Below are 12,882 nucleotides of genomic sequence, written 5' to 3'. Positions count from 1 at the left end.
GGTGCTTGAACGCTGCCCTGTTTGTGCCGAGGGTAAGAGCCCAGATCCGCCAAGCTACCAGACAGCTCTGGCTTTTTGTGCAACATTCCTGCCCCTTTTCCTTCGGGTGTGAATACCTTTATTCGCTGGCTTTTCTGATCTTATCTGTGCTTGAACAAGTTTGCTGAGAAAAGAGTGATTATCTAGGGACCCGGCTAAGTCCATTTCTCAGAGGAAAAAGGGTCTCTTGTCAGTATATCTGTCTGTATGGATTTCCTTTAATTGCAAGAGAGAGAACAATAGCTCTGCTTATTGTGATTTACGCTAAGGCCCAGTCCTACTATTCTGCTGACGTAAGGGGACCTTCAAGGAGGCGTAAATATCCTGATATCTGTTGGGAAGACAGCACAGCTAGGCACAAACAGTCAAAGAGGTTCCTGCAAAGCATTGATGATAATTTCTTGACTCAGGTGGTGGAGACGCCAACGAGGAGAGGTGCAATGCTAGACCTTGTACTAACGAACAAAGAAGGTCTAGTTGGAGATGTGAAGGTTGGAGGCAGCCTTGGCTGCAGTGACCGTGAGATGGTGGAGTTCAGGATCCTACGAGGAGGGAGCAGGGCAATGAGTAGGATTGCAACGCTGGACTTCAGGAGAGCTGACTTTGGCCTCTTCAGGGACCTACTTAGGGGAATCTCCTGGGGTAGGGCCCTAGAAGGAAGAGGGGTCCAAGAAAGCTGGTTAATATTCAAGCGTCACTTCCTCCAGGCTCAGGATCAGTGCATCCCTCTGAGGAAGAAGTCCAGCAAAGCGGGCAGGAGACCTGCATGGGTGAGCAAGGAACTCCTGGCCAAACTCCAACAGAAGAAGGAAGTGTACAGAATGTGGAAAAGGGGACAGGCCACTTGGGAGGAATACAGGGACATTGTCAGAGTGTGCAGGGATGCGACAAGAAAGGCTAAGGCCAGTTGGAATTAAATCTGGCAAGGGATGTCAAGGACAACAAGAAGGCCTTCTTCAAATACATCAAGAGCAAAAGGAAGACTAGGGAAAATGTGGGCCCGCTGCTGAATGGGGCAGGTGCCCTGGTGACAAAAGATACAGAGAAGGCAGAGTTATTGACTGCTGCCTTTGTTTCAGTCTTCACTGCTAAGGCCAGTCCTCAGGAATTCCAGACCTTGGAGACAAGAGAGGAAGGCTGGAGAAAGGAAGACTCTCCCTTGGTTGAGGAGGATCAGGTTAGAGATCTTTTGTCTAAACTTGACATCCATAAATCCATGGGCCCCGATGGGATGCACCCACAAGTGCTGAGGGAGCTGGCGGATGTTATCGCTAGGCCACTCTCCATCATCTTTGAAAGGTCATGGCAATTAGGAGAGGTGCCTGAGGACTGGAAGAAAGCCAATGTCACGCCAGTCTTCAAAAAGGGCAAGAAGGAGGAGCCAGGAAACTACAGGCCTGTCAGCCTCACCTCCATCCCTGGAAAGGTGATGGAACAGCTCCTCCTGAAGGTCATCACTAAGCATCTGGAGGACAAGAAGGTGATCAGGAGTAGTCAGCACGGATTCACCAAAGGGAAATCATGCTTGACCAATCTGATAGCCTTCTATGACGGAATGACTGGCTGGGTAGATGAGGGCAGAGCAGTGGATGTTGTCTACCTGGACTTCAGCAAGGCTTTTGACACTGTCTCCCATCACATCCTCCTAGGTAAGCTCAGGAAGTGTGGGCTAGATGAGTGGACAGTGAGGTGGATTGAGAACTGGCTGGATGGCCGAGCTCAGAGGGTTGTGGTGAACGGCGCAGAGTCAAGTTGGAGGCCTGTGGCTAGTGGTGTCCCCCAGGGGTCAGTCCTGGGTCCAGTCTTGTTCAATGTATTCATCAATGACCTGGAGGAAGGGACAGAGTGCACCCTCAGCAAGTTTGCTGATGATACTAAACTGGGGGGAGAGGCTAACACACCAGAAGACTGTGCTGCCATTCAGAGGGACCTGGACAGGCTGGAGAGGTGGGCGGAGAGGAACCTCATGAAGTTCAACAAAGGCAAGTGCAAGGTCCTGCACCTAGGCAGGAATAATCCCATGCACCAGTACAGGCTGGGGGTTGACCTGTTGGAAAGTAGCTCTGCCGAGAAGGACCTGGGAGTGCTGGTGGACAACAAGTTAAACATGAGCCAGCAGTGTGCCCTTGTGGCCAAGAAGGCCAATGGTCTCCTGGGGTGCATTAGGCAGAGTGTTTCCAGCAGGACGAGGGAGGTGATGCTGCCCCTCTCCTCAGCCCTGGGGAGGCCTCACCTGGAGTACTGTGTCCAGTTCTGGGCTCCCCAGTACAAGAGAGACATGGCACTACTGGAGAGAAGAGAGACATGGCACTACTGGAGAGAGTCCAGCGGAGGGCTACCAAGATGATTAGAGGGCTGGAGCATCTCTCCTATGAAGAAAGATTGCAAGAGCTGGGCCTGTTCAGCCTGGAGAAGAGAAGATTGAGAGGGGATCTCATCAACGTGTACAAGTATCTGAAGGGGGAGTGTCAAGAGGATGAGGCCAGCCTCTTCTCCGTGGTGCCCAGCAACAGGACAAGAGGCAATGGGCAGAAACTGAACCACAGGAAGTTCCATCTGAATCTGAGAAAAAACTTCTTCACTGTGAGGGTGACAGAGCACTGGCACAGACTGCCCAGAGAGGTAGTGGAGTCTCCTTCGCTGGAGATATTCAAAAGCCGTCTGGATGTGATCCTGGGCAATATGCTCTAGGTGACCCTGCTGGAGCAGGGAGGTTGGACTAGATGATCTCCAGAGGTCCCTTCCAACCTAAACGATTCTGTGATTCTGTAAATTCAGCAGGTGCTTGTTTTACATACAAGGGTGCGAGGAATCTTGATGTAGGAATTGGGCCTGGAGGTTTATTGTGGCCCAACTCCTTGTTACGTATCGTCTGCAGAGGCCGGCGCGGCTTCTTTGCGGCCTGTGCTTGAGAAGATTTCTGCAAGGTGCAAAGAGGCTTGTGACTGGTGAAAATTTCCCTTTCAGCCTAACTGAACTGTGCGTGTTCCTGGCCCACTGCTGGGGGGATGGTTTGGGAATTCAATTATTTATTAGCGGCAAAGGCCACCGTGTTCAGGCTGACGAATGCAGAATGCCTCCCTCACGGAGAAGGAGGGAGTCCGGCTCGCTCTGATGTGTTCAGCTGGCTCTGGTGCTGCTGTGTATAAATCTTTATTCTTGTGCTTTTGAATGCAGTTGTGTGCAACTGAGCTGCTGTGTTGTTTTCCTGTGTGTGGCGATAGCCTGAGGTGCCTTGTCTCATCGCCACCAGAGCGACTTTGAAAGATCTGTAGCCTGTTCTGCTGAGCAACAGAAGTTTCCCTTAAGAAGCGAGCAGCATTAGGCCTGCAGTCATGCAGCTGGTAAGAACAGAAATGGTGCTGTTCAGGGCTAACTACTGTGGAATTATCATTTTTTCCCTTTCCAGCCAGGCAGGAGTGAAAGGGAAAAGAAATGTGTGTTTGCTTTGAGTCATGAAAAGGAGCAGCACTGATAGAAATTCCAGAGTGTTAAACTGGAGCAACGTCTGGGAGAACAGCACTGAAAGGAGCAGTGGGCAGTCATTTTAAAGCCCCCCAGGGATGCTGGACTCCATGTTGAATGAAAGTTGCTGATGCATTACTGGAAGCGTTAGAGTAGCAAATGTGCTTCCCCGTATCATGTGTCTGCACACCAGAGAAGCAGCTGCCAGTAAGACGAAACGCACATGACAGACTGAAAACATGAAGCATCTGCTGTATATGACTGTTTGAAATCAATAAAAGAAAAAAAAAGAAAAGTGCTTTCACTGCAAAGGAACTAATTAAAAATAGTCCTGAAGACTGCATACCTGGAGACGCAGTACCCACCTAACGGCCAGGAGCCGGCTGACTGCCCTGCAAGTGTGCAAGGCGTTTCTGAGCAGCTTGTGGGACAAAAGAGAATCTGCAAATAGGAGGGTAACAGGGCATCTATACACTCTCTGAAAAGCTATTTAATACTGAGAACCTAGCCAAGGCTACCAATCATGCCTAAGCACATCGATCTCCTCTGGGGAAAATGTACAGCTGTGCTGGAAGCACACAAGGAGAAGGAAGAGCTCTTGTGAAATAACTAGCTCTTTGAACAACTACGAGTTACACACCCACTGTGATTTAAGAAGTAGGAACATTCTGTCACGTAGAATTCTTTTATTTCTCCAGCCTAAAGCCTTCCTTTTTTTATTCAGCTCTCTTTCCCTTGTCCTGAAAGGTCTTTGGACAGTATACCACAACATGACCCATCGTTCTTCCTTTGCAAAAGGGTTAGAGAGGCTGCAGGAAGTTTCCCCCATGATTTTAAAGAGTTACAAAGACAAATTTGGAGCAGGGAATTATTATCGTTCACAAATGACTTGCTGTGATTGTGGAACCTCAAGACTGCATTAGATGCTTTTTAGATATTTCATCTGTTGGTCAGGAATTCACTTGTAGAAAAATTATTGCAGTTCTGCTCTGTATTTGGAATCTTTGTTTTTGTGTTTTGAATGAGTTCCAGTAAGGTTTTACAGCAAGTAAAATTTGAAATCTTACGTACCATAAAGCTTCACTTTGAATCCACCTCTTTTACTGTCATTCTACTTTAAGCATTTTATAGAGTAAGATTAGGCCCCTTGCACTTAAATTCTCTATTTCCTCAATTACTGTTCCTTGAAATTCTGTACCTTCTGAACTTGTACAAAGGCAGCTAGCAAGAAGGCTAGAAAATAGGGCTCCACGGTGTGTCTGTATTTCTATGCTTCTGTCCCCTTCACAAACCTCTTTCATCTGCCATCAACATTTTTCCTTTCATTATCTTTTCAGTCTAGCTCTTTGTTGTAAAACCCATCTAGGTATGTATTTGTGATTAAAATTACATATTGAGAAACATGTGAGAGTAAAAGGATTAGGGATAGACTTGCAGGAAAAGGAAAAAAGAAAGCATGAGGTAGGGGCCTCAAAGCAAGCAGTAGCAATGTGTTTCTTTATTCCTCTTGAATAGTAGACACTAAAAACATAATTTCATTTTTCTGGAAGCTGACCAGTGATCACAGCAGTGCTTTAATCAGCTTTTAATCTCAACACACTGTTTAAATGCATCTTTGGGTGACAGCAAGATACTGCAGTAAGTTGTAATTGTTTATTGGTGGATTCAGAGTTGACCGAATAGGTTATTTGAAATGCCATTCTGATGGAAAACAACTCCACTGTATTGCTGACATGTAAGAATCTATCCTGTGATTGTATAACAGTCAGAGAAAAATCACTTTGTTAGATAGTGATACTTTTTTTTCTTTTTGATAATCCTCTTACTGATGGATTTCTGGCTTAAAATACAGCATGGTAGCCTCTGGCTTAAAATACAGCTTTGTACATGCCTCTCTGTTCTGAAGTAGCATTTGCAGAGTTTTCCTATTCTTGTTTTGAGGCCTTTTTCTGTAGCTTCTGTTTGGGAACTGATTCAGGTTTAAACAGTTTGTATTGGGTCTTAAGGGAAGTATGTAACTGGACTGTAGGTAGCACAATGTGAAGACACCATGGGCTTTGATAGAAACTTATAAACCAGCAGTGTAACATGGCTGTGAGAAAGCTACCATCTGATTCTGACTTGTATCCAGCAAGATATTTCCAATAATGGCCAATAAATATGAAGATGGTGGTTAAGGCTGTGGAGAGACCTCACTTTGACGCCTGTGTCCGGCGGTCGTCAGCTGTGATCTAGCAGAGGTACAGCGAGGGGCAGCTGATGTTTCAGTGGGACGAAGAGCCTGTCTCGCAGGAGGAGAACAGAAGGTGTGGCTTGTTTAGCCTACAAAAGAGTGCTGTCTAAAACTGCATTGGGAGAAATGAAGGAGAATGGGATGAGCTCCCTCAGAGAAGGAGAGGAGTCAAAAGACAGTGCAGTAACAAACATGAGCCAGTATGCTTTGGCCTGGAGCCAGCTGAGGCTGGGAACTGGAAGGACGTTTTCTACCGTGAGGCTCTGCATCATCATTTTGGTATATGCAAAGGGTACAGATATTACGGTGCTGTGATGTTGTCCGCTCAAGCAGCAGAGCCCTGGATTTCATGACCCAGACGATCCTTCAAGTCCCATCTCTTCTCCCAGGCTGGTGAACCACGGCTGTGAGTGTGGTAGGGCAGTGTTGGCATGTAAGTGCTGGGTAATCTGACTGTGAGAGGAGAAAAGATCAGCCGAGGCAAGTAGTGCTGCTCTCACGTGTTCACGTGCACCCAGCCTGGCCCTGTCTGCCAAGAGATGGGCCACAGCTGGGCAGCTGTTGTCATCTCCTGCCCGTGAGCCCAAAACGCTCCCCCATGTCAGCACTCTCTGCCAGGTACTGAGTGCCACGGGGCCCTCACCCAGTTCGTAGGGTAAGGGAAGCCAGCCACCCCCATGTTATGCTCCTACAGTGGGTAGGTTACATTATTTATTAAGTTGTTCTTTGTTTTACGTTAATCACATTTGGACGTGATGGAAGAAATATCCAATTTTGTAAGGAGCCAGGAATGCAGAGTTAACAGTGCTTCCCTCTGCCCGTGTTTGGGTTGTGTGTCTGACTTGGTAGGAAACAAAATGAAAAGAACAGAATATCATGTAGTAACTCCTTAATTTGGAGAGTGGTAAAGTGGCACCCTGCACAATTATCCCTTTGAAGTTTCGAGGATCCCACAGCCCCTCTCCCTAGCTAATCAAAGCAGGGGGTTGGGCAGCACAAGCAAACCACAGACCTTGCCTCAAAGCCAGATCCCATCCCACGCTGACCAGCCTGACTCGGCTGGCATGGTGGCACAGTATGCATGGACATCTGTGGGGTATCATCGCTGGGGAGCACTTCTACAAGGCGTCACCATCGTGGGCTGTGCTGGTCCTGCTCACAGAGGTATCACCTTCTGAAATGAATCACAGAGCTTCAATTTACCTCTTCTTTCTCTGTCCCTTCTGGGGGGAATAATGATCGCTTTCTGCAGAGGGGAACTGCCATCATCAGAAATGAAAAAGCAATTGCTGGAGGGATGATACAGCAAATCAGCTTTATTCATGACTGCACCTTGTAAACAAAACTTTCTTTTATGAGGTGGGGGGAATTAAAGATATTTGTAACGTGTAGAGAAGGTGAAAAGTTCCTATGAAAGGCAGAGCAGGAGTGAAATATTAATGGCTCTATCATCACTAGATACTTTCTGAAAGACAATTGTAACCTCTGGGTTTAATCATGCAGGGTGAAGTTAGCATGCAGCGCTTACTGCCGTTGTCTAACGCAGGTTGTATTGAATACTGTCAGGAGCTTAATTTGATGCATTATTTCAATTTTGCCCTGACACATAAATGATTAGGGGTGTATGTGTTTGTAGTCAGTGCAGCAGCCTAACGTTCAAGACTATGAGTAATAGGTCCATTAGCCACCTGAAACTTTAAAATGTAGTTGAGGGCTTTCTTTGTGATGTATTATTCCAACACGTATTAAGTCTGCTAAGCACTTCACTTGAGCTAAAGGCACAGAAAGATTTAAAAAGCTAAGCAGTCATTTCTCCACTGCTAGATCTTGTGCTATTTCGGACAGTTTCTAGCCAGTGGTCTTCATGGAGTATGTTTTAGAAACACAGGGAACTTTGAATCATCAAAACATTTTTCCCTGTCAGAAAGACTCCTTTGCTGTATTCTCCATGTCTGTTGGTGACTGTAGAAGTGTTTTCCCAATGATGTCTTCCTATCAAAAGGTCCTGTGTTCTGAAAATCCCTTTTGCTCCATGCCACCAAGTAAGGGACTTTGAACCCAAGTGCTGTGTTGCAAAGAACCCACGTTCCCTAGCAGCCTCCCTAGCAGCCACCCAGATGCAGTGTCTTGAAAGCTGCAATTTCATGGGTGCATGTAAGAACACAAACCAAAGCAACCTTTATTATTTCCCATATGTTTCACTGCAGAGGGCAGGAGCAATGGGAAGTGAAGAACCTACACAGAGAAAACAGGGAGAGTGCTTGTCTGCTGCTTCATTTGGTCTCTGCTTTCAGCCCAAATCCAAGAAAAATAAATGTAATTTGCCACTGGTCAGTGTACGTTCTACCTGAGACTGCATGAATCAATAAGAGTAGGGGGACCATGTTTTTTGTGGGATTGCTTTGGTTTTGTTTTGTTTTTTTCGATGCATGTTTTATAGAGATGAGTTCTGCAAAAGTGGCTGGATCCTAGAATGTCTCACCTTCCCCTTTGAGGAGCTTAGAACCTGTTTAGAGAATTTGGCTGAAATAATTTTTTTTTAGTTGGTTGGTTGGTTGGTTGGGTTTCTTTTTATAGTATGTAGAGTTGATAGTGCTGTAATTAACTGTAATTAAGTTTCCTAAAGCTTACCTTAAATCTCTGGCTTTAATTGCTTCTAATTTTGTCAGACTTTGAACTACTTGGGCTGAAATCTCCCATACTAGATGCCTACCTTAAGCGGACTGTTGTTGAAGAGCTAAAATGGTTACGCTATTTCTGGGAATGCTGCTTGGAACAATTACGTAGATTGTGCCCTTGATTGGGGCGGGGGAGAATCTTACTGTGCTATAATGATCTCTTGCAATGGATGAAAGACTTAAATTTTGGTGAGAAAGTGAGATTACTCTGTTTTTGGAAATGTGCCTTTTGGTTTTTGTGGGATAAAAACCTCTGGGGAAATTACAAATATTTGAAAAATTCAGGCTACACAAACTCTAGCCCTAGAGCTTGATGGCTAAATTTTTCAAAGAAAGTATGGCCTGTCCTGGTCTGCAAATGAAGAGGGCTTTTCCATCAATTGCTGCTGCTCACTGCAAAAGCCTGCTTCAGGCCCAGGTGAGCCACAGGGGACTAGAAGCAAGAAAAATGTTGGGATAATCTGGGATAGGCGTAGGTGAGGAGACTGAACTCTTAACGGTGCTTGGAATGGAAGAGTAATAGGACTGAGATCCGGTGAGATGGAGACAGAGAGTGGAGAGGCGAGGGGCTGACTGAGCAAAAAGACTTGAAGTAGAAACCTGTGGAGGATACTGGGGCTGACTGGACTTGTTTTGCTCTTTAGGTGTCTATGTCTATAAATTTATATTCAGGGAGTGCTGAGTTTGCAAAATCTGGTACCAAAGGTCGGGAAAAGACAGAATTAAGGGCTTCCCCTCGCCTTTAGTGTCTACCATGCTTCCCAGCATATGAGTTATTCTTGTTATATTATCACATGCTATTTTTTCACGGAATTCCCATCTCATTCATTGTACGGGACAGATGGGTGCTCCTATCAGGGTCTTGAAAGAAAAGTAAGACGCCTTCAGTGCTGCTTCTTTATCTCTTGCAGAAGCTAGAAGGTAGGTACCAAGAAAGGGAAGAACTGAACAAAGGAAAAAGATAATCTTACGTTCTGTCTGCAATTGACCACAAAATTTTTGCATGTTGCTAATTCAGTTATCTAACCTTGACTTCTCACGAGTGGCCATTAATGACAGGTTCCTCGTTTTCTGACTGCGAGCCCTGGGATGTGACTTGCACAGGCAGTTTTCATTCACAGCTGCAACTATGTCAGCCAAGACTGTAATCTGAATGTAATATTAAATCAGGTTTTAAGTGCCTCAGCTGAGACTCCAAATGGGTGGATATTTTTTCCTTAGGTCTTCTGTACGTCAGATCTCCACCTGTAAAGCTGGGTTAACATGTTTTCCTTCACCTCATAGGCTTTTTGAGAAAATAATTACTGGTTGAACACTCTATAGAAATAAATGCCACAGAAGAACCCTTTGGGAAAAAAAAAAAACCAAAATCTTAGTCATGCTCTGGGCAGCATTGTGTAAGCCTGTCCTGGAGCGTAAAATGAACTATGGAAAACCTGCTCAGCCACAGAGGAGCAGAATGAGGCATAGTGCATAAACCCAAGGGGACGAGTTAGAGGGCTGGGACAAAGGGCAGCCACAAAGCTCTGTTGGGCAGCTCACAGGTAGTATTATCACACTTTACGATTGCAGGCACGTTTCCCTAGTGGCCAGCATTGCTGGTACTAATGTTGGCTGTGAGGCTATGAAATCACAGACCCTCTAGCGCACATCTAGATCAATGTTTCAGTTTGGGTCAGGAGCATGCTTTTGAAACAAAGCGGAGGCCCGACCCCACTTCAGGTTCTCTGGTTCACACACTTTGGCCTTGGTACCTAAAGTGAACTAGAAAGCACCTACTGTGTTCTGCCCCCAAACCAGGATTCAGCCCACGGGACCAGGCTAGAGCTAGTGTGAAGTGAAAAACCTGCAAATGTAGCTTCCTCAGCGCTGTCTGGCTCTGCAGATTCACTCCTGTTGGGCCTCATCATTGCCAATATAAATAGTTCATATAAATGAGCTGCGTGCATTTCAGAAATATACAGTAAGTGTTTGATGCCTGCTAAATATTATCTCTTTGTAAACTGAATCCTGTTCAGACCACTCTAACTCTAGTGTTACTTAACTTTAGACTTTGCAGCTGTAACATTCAAGGCAGCTCTTAGGAGAATTGTATTGGCGTGGGTAAGCGTGCACACAAAAGGACTCATTGTGTTTCTTAAGTGATAGTCACACTAGTTCTCTCTAGTGGTGACTATGTGAAGAGCATCAAATGAAGGCACAGTGTACAAATCATTCACTTCAACCTTAATTTCTGGAAAAGAGTTCATCTGTGTAATTCTGTTCCATTATGATACGTGTATTACTATACTGCATGAGTATTATATACAGCATAAGTTTTTCTCACAAATGTTTGGAGCTGGATGGGCTTCATTTAGAGGGAGCTGACTGATGGGAGTGCAAGGCTGCTGTCGATGATCTATGAAAAATTGCGGTGACTGGGGGGATGTCCCTGGTGACGGGAGGGAAAATGCTAATGAAGGAGTATCTAGGGAGTGGTAGGGCAGTCAACCTCACCTCCATCCCTTGAAGACATCATGGAATACATGCCCTGGGAATACATTTTCAAGCTCATGACGGTGGTACTCAGGATTGGTCAATGTGGATTTACCAACAGCTAACCATATTTGATGAACCTGATCGATTGCCTTCTGTGGTGGAAAGACTGTCCCTATGGACAAGAAGACAGTAGTGGATGTATATCTTAACTCTAATGTGACTTTTGACACCATCTCCCACAGGACTGTCATTTGAAAGCTGAGGAGCTAAGGCCTGGATGAACAAACTGGTAGATGGATTGAAAGTTGGCTAAACTGCTGGACTCAAAGGTAAGTAATCAATGGCTCAATGTCCAGTTGGCAGAGAGTAATAAACAGAGTGTCCCAAGGTCATTACAAGGGGTCAGTGTTGTTCGATATGTTCATCAGTAATCTTGGATGATGAGACAGAGTGCACCTTTAGGAAATTTGTGGACAGTACTAAATTGCATGTCAGGGTGGGGGAAAGGTTTGCTATGCTGAATGGCAAAGTGACATTGAAAAACTCGAGGACTGGGCCAACAGAAACCTCATGAAGTTCAGCAAGAAGTGAGGAGTTCCGCAGCAGGGGCTAGAACAATGCCAGGCATCAGCATAGGGCTGGGACCAACTAGCTAGGGAACATAAAGTATATGAATTTACTTCTTCCCATCTCATTTATATATTTTATGTTCCTCAGGTGTATATATTGTAAGTTCTTCAGCTACTTAATGGGTGGCTATAGAAAAGCTGGACTCGGTCACAGGTGCAAGGATGAAAGACAATGGCCACAAGTTTTGGCAAGAGAAGTTCTGACTAAGAAAAGAATAAGCAAAGAAATTCTTCACATCAAGGGTGGGTAAACACTGTGCCCAGCCAGCCTGTGAGATCTCCATCCTTGGAGGTGTTCAAAACACAGCTGGACAAGGTGACCTTCTAACGAAGTGACTTCATCTAACTTTGAAGTTGGCCCTGCTTTAAGCAGGGGTTGGAATAGATGACCTTCTCTCCAACCTAATTTTTTCTGTAATTGTGTTCTGAGGAGGCAATAAGCATGGTTCTCCAACTTCTTTCTGACCTTTTCTTTACCTTTCTCTCCCTTTCCTCTTGAAAATAGAGGTTATATGGAGTAGGAATGTGTGGAATATGCTTGTTCTAGTTCTGTAAAATAACACGTGCAGAAGTGGAAATGCTAGCTAAATTCCATTCGGTATAAGTTTGTTAGAAAGGGATATTTATGTGCTCATATCCGCTACTAGCCTTTTCTCTCCAAGTGATTAGCCTTCTCTCTCTCCAGCCCCCTTGGCATGCAAGTAGGACCACTTTCCAACCCCTTGCACTCCAAATCCCCCTTTGAGACACAAAGCCGAGCTTGCTTAACCGTACTCCTGACCTTGTTACCTTGTTTTCCAGGGGCACCTTCCCCTGACAATGTGATCGCTTGCTCACGCACACTAGTAACAACCACTAGGTGTGGCCTGCTGAGCAAAACACAAACAGCAATTTCACTTGTCAGGAAGTTCCTCTGGCTTGACAAGTAACTGTTGACTCACTGACATATTTTTTTGACCCTGAGAACCACTGCTATAGACCCACTTTTACCTGGAGAACAGTACTGCTTGCATACCTGAACTGCGTGCATTTCAGAAATATACAGTAAGTGTTTGATGCCTGCTAAATATTGCATTGATTAAAGCTTAACACCCACATACCAACTGACGTGTTCAGCATGTGGTAGGAACACAAACCAATCTGTTTATTAATAACCCTTTCACAATTGCAGAAGCCGTAAGATGTTTGTGTGAAGTTAATGAAACATGCATGGAGAAAATCCTTATAAATGGGTAATGGCTAGCTTCCATCATTATTACTTGATTATTTGGCCTATTGTGTTTTGTTGGGGGGGGGCAGTCAGGGTGGAGACTTTGGAAACAAAGAGTATTTCTTGTTAATTAAGAAAAACTATGTTTTG

The sequence above is a fragment of the Struthio camelus genome, chromosome 1 (genome assembly GCF_040807025.1).
Source record: "Struthio camelus isolate bStrCam1 chromosome 1, bStrCam1.hap1, whole genome shotgun sequence".
NCBI lineage: Eukaryota > Metazoa > Chordata > Aves > Struthioniformes > Struthionidae > Struthio > Struthio camelus.
The sequence above is the reverse complement of the archived record's forward strand: the minus strand, read 5'-3'. Positions refer to the sequence as shown.